The sequence below is a fragment of the Dermacentor albipictus genome, chromosome 4 (genome assembly GCF_038994185.2).
Source record: "Dermacentor albipictus isolate Rhodes 1998 colony chromosome 4, USDA_Dalb.pri_finalv2, whole genome shotgun sequence".
Lineage (NCBI taxonomy): Eukaryota > Metazoa > Arthropoda > Arachnida > Ixodida > Ixodidae > Dermacentor > Dermacentor albipictus.
The window spans coordinates 90,801,231-90,825,135 of record NC_091824.1 but is presented as its reverse complement, the minus strand read 5'-3'; the positions used below and the strand labels follow the sequence as shown (position 1 = coordinate 90,825,135).

At 45.1% G+C, this 23,905-nt stretch overlaps 1 protein-coding gene across 7 annotated transcripts in view; it reads right to left on the bottom strand.

Moving 5' to 3' along the window:
- Positions 1-23,905, bottom strand: part of LOC135917655 (uncharacterized) — a 597,391-nt gene that overhangs the window by 214,316 nt on the left and 359,170 nt on the right. For all 7 annotated transcript variants that reach the window (XM_065451225.2, XM_065451224.2, XM_070537235.1 and 4 more), the window contains one exon: positions 20,562-20,705. The gene's annotated coding sequence lies outside the window, so the exon portion shown is untranslated. The remainder of the gene's footprint in view (positions 1-20,561; positions 20,706-23,905) is intronic.

Here is a 23,905-nt window from a genome sequence, read left to right as displayed (position 1 = left end):
CGCGGCACTCGGGTGAGTCCTGGCGTCGGCCTCCTCTGTGATGTTTGATGTAACATTCCTTGGTGGCGCTTCAGTGATACTGAAAATGGCCTGGCCCATCGACTTTAAGTGCTTCCTCTCCATTTCGAAGAAGCTCTACAGAACTCAGTTTCGCGGAATGTGAAGGAGAATCTTAGAGTCGCGAGTTCTAGAGAAGACATTGCACATTCTACCAAGTCACCAAGTATAAGATGATAAAACGCAATAGTTAAAGCTGCAGAACAGTGCTTTATTTTTTGTTCCACTCCGCGAACGAAGTACGGTTGGATTTACAAAGTTTGTCGTTTGTATTTGCTTATTTCATTGACTATAATGCCCACTGCACTATTCACATATTAAACCTTACGACCTACTGGCATCTGCTATTACGAATTTTTCGTGCGTAAGAAAGATTTTGTGAATTTGGGTCTTGATGTGTTCCTTTCCCACTCCGTAAAGCATGGGTGTACATGCGCGGACGCCTTTATAAAAAAAGGTAAAAAAAGGAATTTTTTATTTTTGACTCAGGTTTTGTAAGCTCCAACGAAGATTCAGCGAGAAAGCAACTGTTCATAGGAAATAACGTATTGTCTCAAATTCATTCTTTAGATGCAAGCGTCATAAGATTGCCCGTAAAAAAAACCCAACAAACTTTATTTTTTCCTGAAGCCCGAGCCTTGGATGCCATTTGTGTGTGACATCATTGTTTCTTTGTTTTATTAATTTGAGGTTCTGAAACACTTATGCGTTGCATGTAGGTAGTTTTTTACATCTTTCCGAGGGAAACTTTGTTGCTCCTTTTTTCAGCTGCCAAAAGATTGGGCTCGTTCAACACATTTTGAGAGTATCTACAAAAACACAACGCGCGCTGCTCCTCTAGTATACGTACTATAAGTGAATGTCACCCACTCTACCCTGCGTTGCCCCGGGAGGCGTCAACGGCGACGACTGCCTTTGACAGAGGCTCAGGCAAGCAGCAACGTTAACGACCGGCACGACTGATGAACAAGTCTATTGTCAAAGTTTTCGATTTTCTCCGACAAAAGAGGTGCGTGTTCAAACTAGTAGCTTTTCGGCATCGAGGTCATGCGGCAAAGTAGTCGCATCCTCTTTTAAATAACTAGCAAACACATACAAAAACAAAATAAATAAAAGAACGTTCTGCTGCTTTGTCACAGGTTCGAAAACAGGAACAGGAGTCCTGCTCCACACAGATATATATGTATATATATATATATATATATATATATATATATATATATATGCATTCATATATAACACTACTAATAGCTGGCATCGCAAAAACTCTTCTAACTGCGAAGTGTCCACGCTGACTGAAATACAGAACAACGACAGAGATTCAGGCAACACGGAAGCGAAGTTTTCCATTTATGCTTACAGCCATACTTAAAGCAATATAACCAAGAAGATTTCTCCTTTCTTCCTAAGGGGAACTAACCGTTCTTGTTAAACACCGTTCTGGTGAATGGTCAGTCTAGACATCCCCTTCGAAACAACCGATGTCTTCGAGAAAGGGAGAACGACTGCGGTGGATGTCCGTGGGATCTTGGTTTCTTTACTTAGTAAAGTTTACTGCTAAAAAGCGCGAAACTCGCCTTGGTTCTAGGGCTATAAGGCCGTCCTCTCAATTTAAGCGAAATACACAAACATAGCAACACTATTTGTATCACTGCACCAAGAAATCAAGTTTTTTTTATTGCTTGAATTTGTGGCTTCTTTCAATGTACCGGACCGTTATAAAGTGCGCAGGAAGATTTATACAAGGAAAAACGGAGAAAGGAAACCTTAGGATTGGCCGTACATGCGCGATTTTTCGCATTACAGCGAACTTTTAAGGCGAAGCTGTAAGGAACTTGAAGCCTAATGGAAGCGGTTAAATGAGTCGTGACGGCTGCAGAAGAACACGCTTGAAGAGATACAGCTGTGGAGTTGCATGTTTCCACGCAGAAAGCGGTATAGTACGCATGACTGAACGACACCATTTCAGGGAGTGGTGGTGCTTAAATAGCGATACTGTTCATGTCGTCCAGATTATCGGCTCCTACACGGATTTGTCTGGAACGTCTTGTGACAGCTAGAGGTCGATTTCATATTTTTCTCTGGCCTCTGCGGACAAATAGTAGGCGGCAAAATGAAAGGAGCGCCGTAACAATAATTAAAGCGTTTTTTGGAGAAGTGATAGTAATTCGAAGTTTTATTGTGACAGCAATTATTTCGACAATAGATGCGCGTTTACACCACCATCGCCATTGTGGTGTCCTGATATCTACGGCGCATGCGCAGTCCGCCTGTGGAAGGGTAGAAGTTCTTGAGAGAGGCTTCTTGCGTTTGCCTGCAAAAACGACGAAACCCGTCGCACGTCTCACGTAACTGATTCCATTTTAGATGTCAGATGGGAGGCGCCCAAATTGACAAACATTTTGCGAATTGTGCGTTCAAGCGTTTTGGATAAAATATATTTAGTTTCGGTGGCATATCGATGAATATATAGGTTGCTTTAGGAAAGACACTGTTTATTGCACATGCGGTTGACTTTAAAAGGGGGAGGACTCTGGCCAAGATATTTCAGCCCTTTCTCCTGTGTCCATTTTTCGCATTGAAAAGTAAGTCAGAAGGGAATGATCGCTATCAAGCGGCTCATATCGTTCCTGCTCCCGCGCTATAAGTCTCTCATCGACGTAGGCTTCGGCGTCCGCGGGCCTGCCGGGGTTTGCGCCTGTTGCTAACCTGGAGGGCCTCGGCCCATCATCGCTGGCCTCGCCGCCCTTTCCTGGGACCTGCGAGACAGGTGTAGAGACTTGCTGCTCCGTGTGAGCGTTATCGTGTCTGAAAGTTTAGGTGACCCGCCGTGGTGGCGTAGTGACTTTGGTGTTGAACTGCTAAGCCCGAAAGCTCGGGATCGAATTCCCGGCTGCTGCGGCCACATTTCGATAGAAGCGAATTGCAAACTAATTTGTGTGCCGTGCTTTGGGTGCACGTTAAAAAGGCTATGACATTGATTGAGGTCGTGGGTTTGATTCCGACCATGGCAGCCGCATTTCTATTGGGGCGAAATAAAAAAAAAAGGAAAACCCTAGTGCACTTAGATTTAGCGGAACATTAAAGCCGACGAAGCCGCCCGATCTGCACATGAAAGTGGTCAACGAGTCTTCCTTCTTCCAGAAGAGGGTTATAGCGCTGAAAAAACACAACACACAGCAAGCGAGACGGGACGGTGTGTTGTGTTTTTTCGGCGCTATAACCCTCTTCTGGAAACATGCACCAACTAGCCTCCCAACAAGTATTACTGAGTCTTCATTCCGCTTTCGCGAACAGACGCTGCGGCTGAGCTGCGATTGATGTCCCATGAGCGTACTCTGCCCCTGTGGGACTCAAATGTTTTCACCATGTGTCGGTTGCGTTCGTTGTCTCCGGACATACGGATGCACCTACCACCTGGATTACCACGACGTGAACAAACCATGCTCTACCGTATGTGGCTAGGCGTTGCCTTTACAAACTCATATGCTTTTCTCATAGGAATGGCCAACAGCCCCGCGTGCGACCCATGTAACATCGACGAGACGCTCGCACACATTATCTGTATGTGCCCGCGATACAGTGCTGAGAGACAAGTGATGTGCAGAGTACTGGACCAGTTGGACAATCGCCCACTTTCAGAACTAAAAGCTTTAGGCCAATGCTCCCAAAGAACATCCGCGTTGAAGGCCTTACTCGCGCTATTAAGGTTCTTGCGGTCTACGGGGCTTCACGACAGACTCTAAGAATGCCACCCCCTACCGCTATGTAGCGTACGCGCTTTGTTCGTGCTTGTCTCCCCTTTCTTTCTATTTCCCCCTTCCACTCTATTTCTCTTTTTATCCCCCTTAACCCCTCCCCCTGCGCAGGGTAGCCAACCGGAACTACCTCTGGTTAACCTCCCTGCCTTTCTCTGCATTATTTTCTCTCTCTCTCTCTTAAAGCGCACCACGGTGTCAAAATTATTTCGGAGTCCACCAATACAATGTGTCTCATAATCTGATTGTGTTTTTTTTGGCATGTACAGCCGTATAATTCAATTCAATCGTAATAGTTCTGCCACGCTGCGATGTGTCATGTGCGGCAATGAATGTGCTCAACTCACTCAGAGGTTATGCGAAGTATTTCTCACAAGTACGCCCCAAGCAAACACCTCCCGCAATGTGTTCTGTGTACTGCGTAAACAAACAGATGTGGTGCACGCAAGCTAACGTTTAACGTTTAACGTTTAGTCTACCATTATCATGGTAAACTAAACGTTGATGAAATCAAACGTACGCCTTAAACATCAACGCTAATTATCGTCCATCAAAGCAAACAGCACAGAAAGCTTCGCTTACGTCGATTCCAGCAGTGCGTGGGATCCGCATGTATTTTTATTTTATTAAGGGATGGCTCGAAGACCTATTACCATAGAGAAAGAAATTGAACAAGAGGGTACACTCGGTGAAAATGGGCAACTCTAAATACCTCACGCTAGTCCTAATTCCATCCGTTAGCTGCCGCAAGCATCGAAAAAAAAAGCGAAATGAAGCTAACAGCCATTGTTTTATTTTGTTTCTTTCCCGCTAAAACTTTCTTAGAAAGCTTTGCGTAGAAACGAACTTATACTCTGTGACTTGCTTTTATTGCGACACCTAGCAACAAGCTAACGGTACGCCAGACGTGCCAGATGCATACGCCATGCGCCAGACACGCCACTGAAGCCAGCGAGGCCGGTGCATGTGCAGTTCACCTGTTCGACGACCCGCCTCTCTCTTTCTCTCTCTTTTTCTTTTTTTTATGTATCCTGGTTTGTTGGACTCCAGGCGTATTCTTGCATTCCTTCTGCACTTAGGCACGGCAGCGCTACACCATTGGACTACAACAAGGTGAGAGATTTTGTTTGCGCCTGAGACACATTTCAAGCACTTTAGGCGTACGGCACGGCTAACCGAGACTTGCGACGAAGTTGGCGGAAAACAGCTCGGCCATCCTGGCGCAGTTAATTTGAGTTAATTACTCGCACTGGGAGGTGTTTGCGACGCTTTCTATGGGCCCCAACGTAATTGTAACTTATTTCGGCAGTTTTTGGGGCACGCTCGCCGCGCCCGGCTTTGTGACGAAGTTAGGGAAAAGCAGCTCGACCATAGTGATGCATGCAGTTAGTTTCACATGTGCTGAAGTGACGCTTTCTCTGACACCCAGCATTATTGGGATTCATTTCGTTACTTTTTGGAATAACTTGAAGGCACGCTTGCCGCACCCGGAATTGTGGCGCAGTTAGCGACAAGCAGCTCGGACGTGGTGACAGTTTGTTTGGCGTATACAGAATTATAGTGAGACAAGATTGTGACGCTTTTTATGGCCCCGCAACAACATACGTATTCTTTCGGTCCTCACGCTTGTCGAAAACGCGACGAGCGATTGTTTAGAGTGATAGCGTGGTAGTGAATTACTTGCGCCGGCAGAACGCACAAAAGATAACGCCGAGGAGCTCAAAAACCAGGAACTTGTATTTCGAAAATTCCTTCGTCTGAACAACTGAAAACAGGCTTTGCACCCACACATTTGCCTCGATGGCGAGTAGAATGCGCTCTGCGAGCGTCTAGCATGCATCTGCCTGAGAGCGTGTATTGTGGCAACCTAGATGTACGTAGCGTACCATCGCGTCAGCTGAGCCCAAGTTGTTTTGGGAAACGCGCAGTCGCCCGTGTATTTGTTCTCTAAAAGAGCAGGAAATAATGCCTGGGAATGGGGGAATGCTTGGAAAATATATGTTTGCGTTTCATTTTTGTTGATATAAGGAGATGTTCAGGAACAATTTAAGGCACCGGCTACTCTTTAGCTGTTGAATGGGTCTATAGCCTACAACATACAGGGTTCAAGATTACATATCAAATGTTTTCTTCATATTTTATGGTATTGTTTGGTATAAGTCGGGTGTTTTCTATGCCATGTATGTAAAAACGAATTGCTCTTGTAGATAATGCCACCCATTCAGCCCTATCGCACGCTTTGCCTCGACACGCATTATTCCTATGAGGTCCAAATACCAAAATGGCCCATGCTTGTCCTTTAAATTTTTTTCAGCCGATGCCGTCTGGTGGAGCTTCGTACGGGAATCACTGCTGCTTACCCGGTGCCGCCACGTTGGATGAATGCACAAAAAGCCCGGAGCGAGCATTTATATATAGCAAATAAAGATTTCCCGATTTCACAAGGCGTCTTGTGTCTACATTATGAAATTGCACGTGGCAAAGATTCGATTGAGGCTTGTAAAGATCGTTCACAATCATTTTCACTAAATAATAAAACAATGCCGCACCAAAAACAACGTGCGATTCAGCAGTAGAAGCGAAAAAGAAATGCCGTGCCGATAAACGCAGCCGGCGCAACGCGTTCTAGCTAGCGTTCCAAAACGTGGGCGCCCAAAACCAACGAGGACTGAAGGAAGTCCTCGTCTTTTGCGCTGTCCAAAGATGTCGATATTGAATAACCAATTCGCCAAAGCTTCCATCTTACTGACCATGACTACCTAGCTTTTATTACCTCACCTTCTTTCGCGCCATACGTCGTCCAGCGCATCACTTTTTTATCCTAGCTGCTAATAAATGTCTGGTGGCATGGTAGCTCAGTATCTTCGAAAAACTTTCTTAAGTCCGTATACCATGCACCGCGGCAGCTCAATGGCCATGACGTCATGCTGCCGAACACACCAGTTCAGGGCATAGATTCCAGGTAGAGGTGGCTGCAATCCTTTTGGAGTAGAATGACAAACCGCTCGGGTACGGCAGTTCGGGTGCACGTTAAAGAGCCGCAGCTGGTTGAAACTGATTTGGAGTCCGCCCCCTTCGACGTCGCTCAGAGCCTTTCGGCCCATTAAATTTAATAATTTTAGGAAATCTAGCGAGGGGAAGAAAGTCTGCCGTAGAAAAGACTCCAACGGGACCATTCTCCTCGTCCCGGTGCAATACGTGCGGACTAGTTGCTCTCCTCTGGCCTGTGTAGATGCGTATAACGGGAACGCCCCTACTGTTTCTTTTTGTCTTCTGTTATCGCTCTCTCGCTCCACCTCCTTTCCAGTGCCCGCTCACTCCATACCTGTGCAGGGTTGCAAACCGGAAACTATAGTCTAATAGGCCACTCTACCCTTCCCATCTTTGATCTATCTCTCTACCTAAGCAAGAGGCAAAACATAAGTTGGCGGAATATATGAGTGACTGAGAGAGCGAAACTCCCCACACATTGACACAAGTGCCTTTGGGGCTTGGTATTTGTAACCTTTGAGTCGCGATCATTATCGCGCATTAGCACTCGCAGAAACATACCGGCATATCGCATTGTGTGGTTAACAGTGTGGTGCACAATACTTACAATATTCTGACCACAATATTCAAAGCGCAGAGAGGAGAGGAGACGACAGGAATGATTAAATGTGAGAGAGGAATACGAAGATTGGAGAGGAGGATAGGAAAAGGCAGCTACCGATTTCCCCCGGGTGGGTGAGTCGGGCGGTGCGTCTACGTGAAGCCGAGGGCAAATGGGTGTGTTGCCGCCGCCGAAGGGCCGTAAAGGTCCAAACACCCGGCATTGGCTCAACCCTCAGGATCCCCCTTTCCCCGAACACGGCTAAGCCGCGCACGGTTAGACGCGGGAGGTTCCAACGCTCGTGTGCTCGGGTACGTGGTGTTGCAACACACCAACCGCCTGCTGACGCAGACGCCCCTGCGGGCATTTTCAGGTTTCTGTTATTGTTTCGCACTTTTAATGTTTCAGCCTGAGTAGATTTAGCATAAAAGGCAAGCGCTGTCGGTGGCAATTGTATTGATAGAAAGGTGTGAAAATATAACTCGCACACACCGCATGTCATATAGGAAGACATGGAACACGCTTATACCTAAACGTATGCGGCAACGTTCGCTCACTGGACGCCGATGCTGGCTACGACGTCGGCACCGGATTTTGTGCGACACGGGGCCCTTAACGCTGTCGCGTTAAAATGCGTTGTTCTAACCAGTACTCATCCTGCTGAGGACTCTAGCATTGTCCATGAGCGCGGTTGTTACCATTACCGCCGCAATGGAGTTAAAGTGCGGCTTGCAGCCGCACTTTAACAACCTGCAGCTCACTTGCTTGGGATTTTATTTAAATATCTAGTAACTATCTACATTGATGCGACTTACATGCTTACAGAAATAGGCAATGACTATGCTACATATCTAGATGATGCGAGGGAGCGTTTTAGTGTCTTCGTCACAATCTGCCATGTTAATCACGTTGCTTTTTGACCAATTTTTGAATTCCTAATGGGGAAGTCCCTCTTGGCTATTGACGCAATCGCATTTTCGGATGAATACCACCGAGCTAAAATTAATTTGGTTACAGTTGTATACATTCGAGAATACTTATTACACGTGCTGTGACGTTTACCGTGCCTTGTAGTCTTCGACGCATCGCGATGGCCATTGTTTGCAAATTACATTATCTTCTGTCGTGTGCCAGCGAACAGTAACTACTTTAATTTGATATATCGAGAGTCATTAAATGCAAATGACAGTCCAGATTCTCGTGCGACAGGGGTATTAGAGGTTTTGGAGGAACGTAAGTCATATATATATATATATATATATATATATATATATATAACGTAAAACAAAGGAACTAACTAGAGTAAATATGTTGACCAAAACAATAATAAAAAATACTAGCTGTAAAGTGCGGTGTAATTAACATGTAAAATATTCAAATTTAAGTTATAGCGTGCTATAAGGAGTTAGATCATATAGATCACGCATCTTTCTGTTAATAACCGTTGACGAACGGGAAGGTATAAGCTATACAGCAAAGCCGGTGTCACCATACACAGGTAAGAAACTGAAACTTCCCCTTTTACCATAAAACATGCTCACACACACCATAATCACGACGGCACACTAAGTTTAAAGAAAGAAAAACACAGAAAAATCCGCAGGTATCAACAAGAAAAACAAAAACAAAATTCATGGAGATTCAACGCGCACGTTGTAACCTATGCGAAGAGAACCTTACGTCGAGCTGTTAATTAAATACTTTACAGCTAATGTTAATGCGTACAATTGGCTGGTGACAGGTGTAAGCAAAGTACGACACGCGTCAAGCAACATTTACATTTTTTGCGCCTCTTGTGTCACGGTACTATTTTGCAGGATTGGCCAACAACGAGTACGCCCCCCAGTGGCACGTACCGAATGGCTAAATCAGAGAAAGTGAATAAAAAAATTCGTGAAAATTCGTGAAAAAATTCATGAACCACTTCATTAACAGATTGGTGTAGTTTAGAGATATACGTGAGCCATAATTATATAACTATGTTTTCCGTGGCAATCGTGCGTAGTGGGCCATGGCTATTCTGTAGGATTGTAAAATAATCAAATGGCGCACACGGAGCGTTGAAATCAAAGAAAATAAAGGGAACCAAAGAATCCGTTAACTATAATTAGCGATTACATTCACCAATCGGTGTGCTATAGATATCGCTGCGATCAGAAATTATGTGTGCCTGTTTCATGCAGGAAGTATTTTTTTACGTTACGCGGAAAAGAGTTGGGCATATTTTACCAGCATAGAAGCTTTACATGCGCAAATTCGTGGGTATCTTCATATAATATTTGAATATATATCCACATACGCATTCGCCAAGAGAGTAGCCACGCAAAGGAAAGTATGGGAGGGTGCGGTGAACAGTCAACGCCTTTGTTACTTGCTTAACGAAAACCATGGTTGGTTAAAGAGTAGAGATCTTAGCTATAGGTTTCGACGTTACGCGTGTCTGACCTACTGGCAAGACTGTGTGAGACTTTGCGAGCGCTTTGTGAAAGCCGCATGACATCTTGAACACAGATTTTGTGGTGAAGTTTGCGTTGGAAAGGCAAGGCAGATAAAATTGTGCAGACGACAGGTGCATCCAAGCAGAAGTAAATAGGGTAAAATGAAATCCCTAATTGAGAAAAGACGAACACACAAACAGAAATAGTATTGTGAGGCCTAATAAATCAAAAGACCCAAGTTATCTTGAACCTATCGCGCTCTCCGTGATATTGCACAAGTTCAAGAACGCGGTTTCGAATGCGGAAGTTCAAGCTCTGCGAACAGAATAAAAAGACAGCGAATGTTTAGATAGCTTTCAGGAAAAATATGGGGAATGAAACGCCTGGCAATGAGGTGAAAGTGCACTAAAAATCTCTTTTTTTTCTTAGGACATTAAGCAGGACGTCTCTTGCTCGGAAGCAGTCGACGTACATTTGAAGACGCATTCTGCGCATACAAACGAGATAAAAGAGTCTTGTTTCTTATCAAACCATCGGGGTCCAGAAAACTTGGGTGGATGTAAAGCCTTACGACCTTTGACAATCTGTGCTCAGCTTGAACGCGAGCACATTTAACAAACAAGTAACTGCATAACTGCAAGGGGGAGCTTGACTGTATGTCGCAGACGCACTCTGAAGGTAATGTCACCAGACCGTGAGAGATGTTGGAAATAAAGCGAGGTGGAACGCAATAATAAAAAGAGGAAAGTCCAAGGCGAGGTTTGCTGTCTTGGCATGCGACGCCGTGCCGGGATTAGAGCCAAACACCTTGTTTATAGAAGCGTGCAAATGCTACTGAAGGTTACGCAGGGAGCCTTGGCGGGGACGGCGATTTCTTTGCGAATTCTCGTGCACGGGAGACGACATGCTCTGAAGCGGCGAAGCTGTGACAGTGGACGGCTCGCCCAGCAGCTCTGGTATTCGCCGGAAATCCCCGGATTGGGAAGGAAGGCTCGGTGCCAACCTTGGCAAACGTCGCGTTGCACAGAGCTAGGGTTTACGAAAGAACGGCGTGGCTGAGCTCGCTTCCATGCAGATTCGTGGCTGCCGGGAAATGCTAATCCCTCGGGAGTGTTCCGAAAACACAGTGCACAGGGGAAGAAACTTTGCGGGAAAAAAAAGGGAGAACCTGTTGGCAGTACGAGTCGACGAAACTGTATGGGAGACTAAAAGTGCACTCGGATGTGCATGACGATGAGGTTTAATTAAGAGTTGTGTGCGTCATATCCTCTTGCAGGAAGAGGTGAACCTGACAAAAGAGTTAGGAGAGATAGAGACAGAGTGGGTGTGCAAGGAATAAGAGAAGGAAAACAAGAAGTTTAGGTGTGCAGCTGGCTACGTTGTACTGGGATAAGGGAAATGGTTGTGGAAGATGAGGGAAAGAAAGAAAACTCTTCTATGCAGACTTTGGACGTCTGTGTAAACACGCAGGACGGTGGAGCTCTTTTGTGAAGTCGCGATAGGTACGAAAGACTAAGCTGCTGGGCCTTTGCTGTCTCATGGACCCACGTCAGTGGGGTCAGGAATCCAGGAACTGTACTTTTCAAAAGAATAGTGTTTACGAATTCATCTAGAGTGTTGAACAGTATTCTTCTATGCGAGCTAAAGCGAAATCCCGGAGGAGAAAAGACTAGGTTGCCTCTCTGCACTGACGAACCTCACAATGAGGGGTGCAGTTTGTAAGAACAATAAAGGCGTACTTATTTGAGAAAGACACACGCACCATCGATCATATAGGACAGATGAGCCACCAAAAAGTTATATGTCCATTTGGGCAATCTTTTACTTCTTAATTCATCAACACTGTGTTTGAATACAAAGCTGTAGTAAAAAAGATTTCGCTGAACTTTGGTGTAGCGCAGTCTTGAAAGCTTAATGTTAGAAGCATGTTGCCATGTGTATAGGACTGTTCTCAACACACACACACACACACACACACACACACACACACACACACACACACACACACACACACACACACACACACACACACACACACACACACACACACACACACACATATATATATATATATATATATATATATATATATATATATATATATATATATATATATATTGTGAGCAACTAAAGCTAAAATTTAGAGAAAGCAGATCAAGTTGAAATACATGCGTATGGCGTAGTAAATAATCTGAGGGTTTAATTGCTTCTCTTTTCATTGAAATTTGTGTATAGGGTTTTACGAAACTTTTATTTAGAAGCCCCAACACCATTGCTCACAAGCGATACTTCGACACACTGACTTGAGCGCCTATAAAAGACGTCGTATGAATGCTTTCGCTGCAAAAATATGTAAGCGTCAGTAGTGTATTGCTTTGTATAGATTTTGATCGGCTTAAAAGGTAATGTCATGTTCAAACTCCTACGGGAATGAAATTTTCGCAAATGGAAATCTCACTCAATCGTAATAAAGCTGCGGTCCAATGAGCTCGCAATATATAAACGGCACAATGCAAAGTGTACGAAAAGAATACACTAACGGTTCCAGTCCTTCCTAGCGATAAATAGATACAATTTGGTTGGTAGTACCAGGTTCCGGTAGTACTTCTCTTTATTATTTTAAAGAGTAGTCTTGGTTGAATTTTCTTGTCTACATTCTTGAAATTTGATATGCCTGCTGGCTCCAGTATTGCTGTGCGACTGTTAGCGTTCTTTAGCATACCTGTTTCCTCTAGGCTACAGAAACTTCAGGAAATTGCTTTATGTTTCATGGCTAAATCTAATCTCATTCGGTGCCATCTTTTTCGGCCAAGTGTGTTGCTCCTGCTTCGCTTGCATGGGTCGTTCGAAACCCATTGTGACACATTTTTATTCAACATCTTTTGGATATATTTGACAAAATTAACGCGCGTGTTACTAATGAAATTGTGCAGGAATCTCCTGGCATTTCCAGCGACACTGAAGCCTGAGATTAACCAATGAGATTAACTTAAGCATAGATCCTTGATTAAATCCCGCATTACGGTAGTAGCTAAAAGCCCTTTCCTTACAGAAAGAAGCTATGTAAAGACGGGCATAAAAATATAGAATATTTTGATGGGATTTCTGTTAGAGTTCACATGCTTTCATTTGAACCATTGTTTTTCTTAAGAAGCATTTGTGCATTCCTTTCAACCGCGTCAGATAAGAAAATCTGATAAAAAAACCCGAATTGAATTTGCCTCACCTGTGACGATCGAAAGAACTTGTTGGTTTAAACGAATAATGATTGTGAAATACACGCTGAAATTTACTGTAATAAGTATTATCTGCAACTAGAAATCATTATTTAGGATAACCATTACTCAGTCCCGTGATAAAACATTCACCCCAGCTTTATCATATCTTCTCTAAAAGGAAAGCTTGCTACATGGTTTCACGCCCAAATGATTATATTGGATGATGTTTCGTAAATAGGGCACATGCTGGTAGTCTTTCGCTAGAGGAGAAAGAACAAGGCTCTTAAATTCAGCAGTCAGATCACTTCAGCAGTTACGCATTCGGAACATTAAAACATTCAGCCTTTAAAAGGCTCCTAAACGGAGCATGAGCCACCGGCAGTCAATAATCATTCCGCTGAGAACACGTGGGTCATTCCTAAAACGTTCACAACGATACGATGATTACCGGTGCACTCTTTCATCCAGGAAATTGTCAGGTCTTCGACAGTGGGGAGGGAAGTTGCAAAAACAAAACAAGCAACAGCGTTGACTTTTAAAGTATGGAAAGTTGTGCGCGCTGCTGCAAACGTAGGCCGCAGGTCCGATCAACGCATACGTAATTCGCAGGATCTCGCTTTTGAGACGGGAAGCTTTAGGCACCGTATCTGACGCAGGGTTCGCGAGTGGGGACTAAAACCAGGGGCCCGTTGAGCAAATTGTGAGTGGGGAACAGCGGGGTTGGCGCAGAGACTATAATTAATGAGCACTGAAGCCACGCAGCCTCCCGCCCCGCATGACGAATTGGCCTTTGCGATACGGGAGATGGCGGCGCCGAGCTGATGCCTCCCCAGCCCTCATTACTTTGACTTCGTGGCCGATAGTTTCAGGCAAGAGCATCCGGTTCGCACTTTAAGCTGCGGAGTTTAACAATCCGCGCACGCAAACCTCGTGTGAATAAGTGATGGTCGCCGGCTCCTTGCTTTTTCGCAGAAAGTTTGATGCACGCACGCACGCACACGCGTTAGTGTGTGCGCTCCGGAACGTAGCAACACAAGTCTTGAATGTAGGAACTTCAGTAGCGCCATTGTCGCTTTCTACTTAACGGGTGGGTAGTCGAACGTCTCTAGCACACCCACGTCTTCACCGTTCACCCCTCCTCTCTATCTCTCTATGTGCGTGCGTGTGTGCTTGTGTACGAGTATGTGAATACATACTTTCCTCTTTCTTCTTCTATAAATCTGCTCCCCCTCACCACTTGCCTTTCCGCACTTCTGTCTGTCTTTGCCCCTTCCCGAGTGTAAGGTGGCAAACCGGACGTCTGTCTTTCGATTATCCTCGGTGGTTTGTAACCTCATTTCTCTCTTTCCCTCTATCATGCTGCTTTGTTAAAAGATTGCTCATAATCACGCTCAAGTGAGGGCCCAAGCACTGAAATGCTCCTGCATAAAAATAACACAAAACAAATGCGTCTTTGTATTCCAATTAGCTGTCTATAACGCAGTGACTAGCAAGAGGGAGAGAAAACGGTCTGTTAAAAAAAAAGAACATCCCGTAATTAATTCGCGCCGACGAAGCAATCGCGTTATTTTTTCCTCATGTGCAACAAATTCTCCAACAGTGCGTACAAAGCAACGCGTTGTCTTGCTCGCTCATCTCCGCGACGAATGCTAAGAAGGGGCTCCATGAAGCGGCTTGACCTTAAGCTTTTGTTCGCAGTCAATTTTGCTCTCTTTATCCCGCTCAATACCAACATGTGTTGCACTCAAGTGCCGTCCTCTCCGCGGAGAATACGAATTACTGCCCCTTCCATCGTCTGAGTGTCTGGATGCGTCTGCATCGCACGAAGCCAGAAATATTGCCGCGCCAGCCCACCATAGAGAGTACGCAGCATCGTTCTTTTTATGCGTTCTTTTCATTTCACTTCTTTTTTTACCCTGGGGTGACCCCTAGTTCTTTTGTTACAGCGTCTTGCGTTTTAATTCTTTCTGCTGACGGCGCTCTTTATGTAGTTTCGAAATTTATGTTTAATACAAATGGTGAATTAGTGTGAGTGGATGGTGAACCATAAAAATGCTGAAGGTCCTCTCGCAAATAGCGTCATGATTCTAAGCCAGCTTCTCCGTCTTGATCGCTTTTCTTATGTGCCCTGCTTTGCCGCTGGTCTCGACCGAAGGAATACCATAAACCACGTTCCGTGCTGCTGGCTCGCGGACTGCGTGCGTAATGAGCTAGTTACTTCGCCGATGATAATGCTTGCACAGAGGCACTCGATTTTTTATTAATAACAATGCTCATATTTCTGTCCCCTTCTGCATTATTTACATCGTGTTTCTTATGCCCTCAACTTCTGGCATTGTATTTGGCTGTAAGGACACACACACACACACACACACACACAAACACAAACACACACACACACACACACACATATATATATATATATATATATATATATATATATATATATATATATATATATATATATATATATATATATATATATATATATATATATATATATATATATATATATATATATATATCTTGTGCTTTTCCCACTTGCGTGTGTGAGCTGGAGCTGGGAACCTCAAATGGATGCATGGAGCAAAACGGCAAAACTGTTTGTATAGAAAGGAAGAAATTCTAATGAACAGAATATTCGGAGAGCATAGTCCTGCAAAAGAATAAAGACGGCATGAAATTAGGAATGGGTGAGCACGTATAAAACGGGGAAAACACATCCTGCGCTATAGTAGATTTATTTTATCGTTAATTTTGTTTTTGTCCCCGATACGTCGTCATTGTCGCGACGTCGACAGCGGAGCGTGGACAGTAGTTCCCACCTCTTTGGAGAGCGTTATCAAGACGGTATTGTTATATGAGTGGGAGGGTGCGTTGAGGTGTGGGAAAGTGCTTCGGTGAGGAAATGTGCTGCCATTTAGGGAAAGACCGATGGATGGACCGTAGTGCGTTACCTATCCAGGGTGTCCGCGTAACTTGAGTCAAACACTAAAATATGGATATGCACATAGCTGGACCGAACCTACGTAATGTTGGTTGCCTTCGCTTAGAAATACTCAGATTATATTTTGTATCTCGCCTAATTAGATAATTAGTCCTAATAATTAATCAACTTCTTAAGTATAGTTAAGTATAGCGTGAAAAAGGACATTGGAGAGCAACATGAAAAATTGCCGATACAGCTTTCTGTTGCTTAATACGCGCTACATAAAAGTGTTCTTCCGAGCGTGAAAGAAGCTCGCAAGTACACGTAAAATGGCTCGAGCGGACAGTCGCGCAGCACTTTTGCGTATATTCGCGGGCTTCTTTCACGCTCGGAAAAACACTTTTATGTAGCGCGAATTCCTCAGCAGAAAGCACTATCGGAAGCTTTTCAAGTTGCTCTACAATTTTCTCTTTGATAGTTTTCATGTAATTATAATAATTAGGAAGTTCATTAATTATTAAGACTATTATTTAATCAGGGGCAATTCAAAATATTATTTTGAGTATCTCCAAGTTATGGCAAACAAGATTACCTTGGTTTGGTTCAGCTACGCGGCATTTGCATATTTTAAATGTTTGGCTCAAGTTACGTAGGACACCCTGTATATACTGAGAGAATGGTTGACGTGAAGTTTTATCTGTGGTCACAGCGTGTTCAATAGCTGTGACCACAGATAAAACTTCACGTCAACCATTCTCTCAGTATATACAGGGTGTCCTACGTAACTTGAGCCAAACATTTAAAATATGCAAATGCCGCGTAGCTGTGATCAGCTGCATTCACGGTGTCTCGCCGCAAGTGTGTTGCCTCAAGCGCGAGTGCGTTCGCCATTCCATAATGTCATTCTTTGTTTGAAGCAAGAAATCCGCATGCTTCTTCGAATTAGCAAATGGGAAACAAGAAGCATGCACACGAGAGACAGTTAAGCAAAAGTATACTTTGTAAGTATAGTTCAAATTTTTCTCATTTTATACATTTTCTTCGACGAAATACTTGGCCGCTCGAGAAGCAAACGGTGGCAACGCGAAATATCGTGCAAGAAACAGGCTGCCCTTTAGCTGCGGCCATTTCTACGTAGGACAAACGGGGCGGTTTACTAATCAGACGCTAATGGAACATAAAAGGTCGTTAACCGGTGGTTCGCCTTCTAATCTTGCCTTACATTGCCAAGACTGCCAAGATTGTAACTGCACGCCTGAGTTAGATGAATGCGTGATATTGTACAGGCATAGGAATGAAGATACGCGTCTTATGGTCGAGGCATGTCATATAAATAATGGTGGAAGCGCGCGCGTGAGTCAGCCTTCGATTACCTTACATAAGGAAGAGGTCAAATGCCTTAACAGTTCCCTCTCACGTAGACCGGCACGTGTACCCGACCGACACGTGGTGCTACCATTCCAGAGCATGCGCAAATGAGTTTTCTGTCTTTTCTTATTTCGCCTCTGTGTTTCCTTCAGTTGATAGGCGGCGTTCGTGTTGTTCACTTCTCTTCTATCGTGTCCGTGTCTGCACGCCTTGCCCATTCTTTGCATTATGAATCTTTACCAACTAGCACAGCTTTCTGTCGTTCTAATGCCCAGATGATTGCTGTGTCATGTGAGCTGAGCGCAGTTATCCATATGTGTTCAGATTGATCATCGCATTCGTGTTTGGCACGTCACATGAGACATGGGCTGATTACCCGACCGTGTTTGAACTGGGTTGCAGACCGGACATGGATAAATTATATCGGTATCGAATGAGCCAGCTGTATTATCAGCGCGGCAGTAATTCGTAGTTTGTTCGCTCGCTACGGCGAATGATAAAACAGTAAAAGCGCCTCAGTACACAAGAAGAAAAAAAAAATAGGCGCCAAGATGTCTAGTTGCTCTGTAAAAGACACCTTTGAAAAAATATTGCGCCACTTTTAGGGCAATGGTACCCTCTAAATATATATTTACAGTCGCACTTTGTGCCCATGCGCTATTTGCCGTGACAATCGATTGCTGTCACTTGAAACCCTGCGCTTGCGGTACCTTGCTGTCGAGAATGCTATGTCACGCTGACAACGCGGATGTCGTTCGGTACCTATAAGTCCCGGACGCGCAGCTATAAAGACAGCAAAGATAGCTGAAGATTATCGTTTGGGGACAAGACAAGCCCCAAAGCGTGCAAACTTTTCTAAGTCTGGATACAAAGAAACCGCGGGGACAATAGCGAATACTACGCTGCAACCAGGTACCGACGTCAGTACCCATCAAGATAAATATCTCTTATAGAATGCGCTTCTCTTTGACAAGAGAAGCATTGATGCACTGCACTTCATGTCCATCACATGTGTGTCTTTCACAAGCTTAGTGAACAGCAGGCTGTGGAACGGCGTATGTGGCCTTTTTCACGCCCCGCATAAAAAGTAAAACCGAGTACGCCGTCAGGAACAGGAAAGCGCGCGGTCGCAACTCATCGCTACGAAGGGTTATCGCGATGACTTATTATCGTTTTTTTTTCAGTATAGTTCAGTTAACCGTTCAATAACCGCCAGCAGGAAGTAATGCTGCGTTGTGCTTGTTTCTTTGTGTCTACTCTCTTCGTAGCTAGTCTTTGCACATTTACTGTAAAGAGACAAAGACAACAAACGCAGGTATGACAAATGGTAAAAATGCATACAAGCTAAAAACATGAAATGTGCTGTGGCCCCAACCTCAGAAAAAGAAAATGAGAATCATCAGCTGCACAAAGCGCGTAATGGAGCCTGTATACAGCCGTTTAACACGGCGTCAATTGTAGTAGACGCCATGCAGGCTTATTCATTACGCCGACAATAACAAAAGCTTGGCGATTAAGAAAAGACAATGGAGCTATAGTTATCGCCGGGCAGGATATTGTTTCCCTAGCTTGAGCGACCTTTCTCACTTTTTTTTTTAAGCAACCCATGGAACAGATTGCACAATAGAGACTTAGAAAAATGCTGGTCCGTTGTTGGCTCAACGCCGTTATTGTGAAAAGGGATGCACATATTTGAGTTTTTTTTTTTCTTTCACCAGTGTTCCGATCAGCCTGATAGCGCTGATCTCATATATACGGGTCGATCATTTTTCAAGTTTTCAGGATTCTTTAGGAATAGCCCGGGGCACGAGAAATCGAAGCACATATCTAACTAATTAAGGAAATATCCCTAATTATCTTCCTAATGAATTACTTTAGGCTAGATATTGTAATTTACGAATTGTAGCAAGAACCATCCACTTCAATGAAACTCCAGGATGACACCAGTTTGGAGATATTTCCCAAAGTGTGGGATGAAATACATAGGCGTTCCACTTTCTTTTGTGCTTCAATGCATAAAATAGCTATTTGTTAAAGAAATAAAGGGAACAAGAGTACATATTTTACTGCAACTTTGATGACACATACCTCCAAACTTGTGTCATTCTGGAAATTCATTCCAAGTGGATGCGCCTTGCAGACTCACCGGCTACAATTAGTAAATTGCAATATGGGCCGTAAAATGATCAATTTAAAAGTTAATTAGTGCATTTGTAATTAGCTGATATGTGTTCCGATTTCTCGTGCACGTCTGCTCTTCTAAATAATCCCGCTCAAGGACTAGAATTATCGTTTTCTACAACAGGCGATATATTGAAACACTCTGCTTTATTTACCTGCGTGCATACCGACCTATGCAATTGTACAGCTTACTTCACGACTCTCTAAAGCTGGAAAGTGGCGCGCTTCTGTGTGCATTCGAGCGTTCCTTCTAAACAGGAGGCGACACTGGTTAAGGCGCGACTTTGTTCATTAGCACGTGGTGTAATATGGAGATGCCAGCTTCTCCTACTGGCACTACCCGCCGTGGTTGCTCAGTGGCTATGGTGTTGGGCTGCTGAGCACGAGGTCGCGGGATCGAATCCCGGCCACGGCGGCCGCATTTCGATGGGGGCGAAATGCGAAAACACCCGTGTGCTTAGATTTAGGTGCACGTTAAAGAACCCCAGGTGGTCAAAATTTCCGGAGTCCTCCACTACGGCGTGCCTCATAATCAGAAAGTGGTTTTGGCACGTAAAACCCCAAATATTATTATTATTATTCCTACTGGCACTACTAAACTGCGCGACAAAGAATCGTATAGCAAACGAGTGGCTCGAAATGAGACGGAAGCGACCACCTTCACAGCAAAGGCTCCTTTGACGTTTATATGAGGGCAAGTATCGATAAGCTGGAGTCACTAAAAGCAATGACAAGCGAGAAGCACGAAAAGCGATGGCATCCCGGCTTGGTAGCGCATGCTCGGAAGTACGAGGCGTATTCTATCTCGGCCTATTGCGCTTTTTACGGTTTACGACGCAAAAGAACGTGTCAGCGCAGTTGTTTCGCTCGATACAACTATGACAAGGGCTGTACGTATGACGCTCGAAGGGAAACCCGTTTCACTAACAGCGCTCCAGACGGGTACAGGTAGAGTAGTGCCGATGGGAACACTGGCGGTTGGTCGGCAGGAAGGAAATTGGGCACTGCTTCGGGACTCACCAGGAAAACGAAGTTCAGAGTCTGCCAGGCGATGGTGGATCCTGGCAGGCTCGACAGCTGCCTACCACCGTTATGGCGGTGGGAGGCCGACAGAAAAGTCGGGCCACTTCTCTCTCCACGTCGAGTAGGCGAGGACCAGTAAGTCTGAATGAGAAAGAGTGGAGATCGGGGATCATCCATAATGCCAACGTCTTATGCACATACATATATAAGGTCAAAAATGAGCTCACAGATGGTTAGGAGTCTGTAATACGAATGTATAAGCGTTAGCTTGGGTGAGAGAGAAAATAATGCTTTGTAGACATGTTCAATTTTGTCGCCATATCTTATTTTAATTTAGCGATGATGGCCTTGCGATCACTGAAGAGATTTGTATATGCTGAATGTCTTGGTTAAAATTGTGTCTTTGGAAGACGTCGTCGATGCACGTTCCTTTAGGTGTGTCGATGTGTGCCGGTGTTGTAGCAAGTTCCAGCATGTATACTATCTATACTAGATCAATACTATCTGATTATCCTTCATCAAATCAGGGTTGCTTGCTGAAATGTTCTAATCTCCGCCGAGAAGCGTTCGACACGACGTCCAAGGCAGCAATGCACTGGTGATGTAGGATACCACCTGTGAGGTGGTGGCACTAGGACAAGTTGATTGTCTAGTTGCACTGCGTATATCTCACCCACGTTTGCAGACGTCTCTTTGAAGAGGTCCAAGTATTTCACGTGTACGTGTTGTTGGTAAATGAAGATGAATACGACCTCCTATGTTCCTAAGCGGAAGGAGCTGAGGAGTTTGGGAGGCTATCGTGAGCCATTGGTACTGGACAGATGAGGTACTTGGTTGGTGCTTGCGAACCGGCTGCAGTCACGAGGAGCCCAACGGAAACATTGAGAGGTCGTTATAGGGAAACAACAACGACAGTATCGCCTAGTCACGCCGAGCTATGGCAAAAAGATGTGTCTTGAACCAAAACCGCTCGCCCACCGAGCAATCTTAGCCGGAGGGCTTGTCCAGAAACTTAGTGGATGCCTTAGTTGCGGCGTCTGCCCCGACTGGTGCATTTGCTTGCCGACTTGGGCGCCTCGCTTCTGCCTCAGCGGTTCGAACCACGGGATCGTGGCGTGTAGGACGTTGTGCTTCTGCGGTTCCAACTGCAGAGTAATCACGACTATGTAGCCTTGCTTGTGCTTCAGCGGCTCGAACTGATGAGTCATCTCGCTTAGTCGCCTTGTTGCTGCCTTCGCGGGACGCAAGGCAGGACTGTTTGTCGAGCTTCGCGTTTCGACTCCCCATGTCGAGTTCGCTGGATCGCCTGGGTACCTAAAGGCATTGCTTACTCCATGACATTCGACGATACTGTGCAGCCACAGTATCGTCAAATGGCAGCAATGCTGTTTGGTGTGTTGGTTGGTCTGCTTTTTATGAATGACTCACGCCCACTATGAGGGACTGGCTTCCGCCGCCCCTGATGCTTAAAGCCCCTCTAGTGATGCACGAAGGGCAAGGCCATCTGGTGGTGTTCAAGGAAACTGCGACTTTGTGTTTGGGCTTTGCGTCACCGGGATCAAACTGTTTCCTATCATTGATGGAAGCGCATGCTTCAACCAATGGAAGCTCCTACAGGCGCGCTGCCAAAGTCAGCGCCGGTGAACACCACCAACAGCTCGAACCTCGAACCTCGAAGAAAGTGAAAGAACTTACGGATAAGGCACGTTTAGATGAACCAAGAAGTAAATTTGACCTTGACTGCAAAATTTCGCACACCTACAAAGAGGTGATAATCGTGAAACATACTCCCTTATTTGTATTACGTGGTGCATAAATCAGCGTTTACACAACGACCGCAGTTTCAACGTTGTACGCGCAGGAAATAATGCTTTCTTTTTCCCTGAGCTGAATTTCTCCCGGCTTTGGACACTAATTCGTCACAAGGGCCTACAAGTCCTTACAAAATAAAGGAATAAATAATGAAAGCAGAGCTGGAGCACTTCATCCCTATTCATTCGACTAGAGCTACTCGTGGCCCCATCTTCTTTTCCCAAGCGACGCCTCAGGTTCCCCCTTTCCAGTGATATCACGAAGCTAAGTGGCATGTGCAAGGGTTTGTGCTTAGGGCTGAAGGGCTGTAGCAGAATTTGACTTTGTCGAGCTTTGTCATTAAAAAGAGCGTAGACCCGTTTCATCTCAAGAGCCGTGTCAATATGACCAAGAGCTGTGGAAAAAAAAATTGCAACTAACGGGCTTTTACGGGTGACAGAAGGCTCACCGCTCTGCTGAAAATTTCATTTGGTACGCGTTACGTCGACATCCTCTGCCCTATAAAAATGGCTTGCCAAGAACATCGATATCGGCTACGTGTGGGCCGTTAAGGCAAAGGCAACGTATTTGGAAATATTGCAAGCCCGCACAATATGACCACTGCCAGAACCTTCTGCCAGAGAAGACGAGGTATCTTGCCTCCATCTCCAACGAAGCGCAGCGCAAGGAGATGTGGAAAGAAGCGATGAAAAGAGCACGAAGGAAAACAATAATGAAGGCTACAACAATGGTGGAGAGCGGCGAAAGAAAACGAAGGTTGTCAGATAAGGAGAATGCTATGGTCGACCGTAAGCAGAAAGTCGAGACAATTAAAGCAGCAACAAGGGAAGAAAAATGATGTTCTGCTAGCGCCGAATCGTATCAGAGCCGACATGTTTCGTACTCGCCGGCGCTGGGAGTCGCAAATAAAAAAAAAATACCAGGATTCGCTGTCTCGCGTTTCTTACAGGACGCCTGGGCCTGTTCGCCCGCACGCTCGCTTATCTGAAACTAAAAGAGAAAAGTGTTTACTGCACCGGAGTGTTCCCAATAAGATAACGTGAGCGAGCTTCAAGCGAGCCTTCGAACGGCAGCCGAAGAGGGATGCCGCACGTCGGCCCGGCGCGTGCACGCGTGAGGGGATTGAGCGCGAGGGACCCCAATCGGGAAGACAGACAAGCGGATAAAACACGGCGAACATCCAACCGCCCGGGTTTCTTTGGCCAAAGAAAGCAAGGACAAGGGGCCGGGGGGGTATCATCGCTGGAGTCGCCAGGAACCTATTCGGGATAATGTGCGACTAAACCGAAGAACGTAGGTGAGAAAAGGGATCACAGCTTGCAGAGGAGTTGCGCACTGCTTTATGCTGAAGTACGCAAGGAGAGGGAAAAAGAGAGCGAAAGAAGATAAAGGTTGCTTGTGAGCGGGTGGGGCGTTGGGGGGGGGGGGGTAGCTAGAGGCGCTGTCTCTCTTGATGGGCATGAAATACTCGTCTGGTCTGACACTGTTTACAGCGAAGAGGAATTACAGATGATGATTGGTGACAGCCG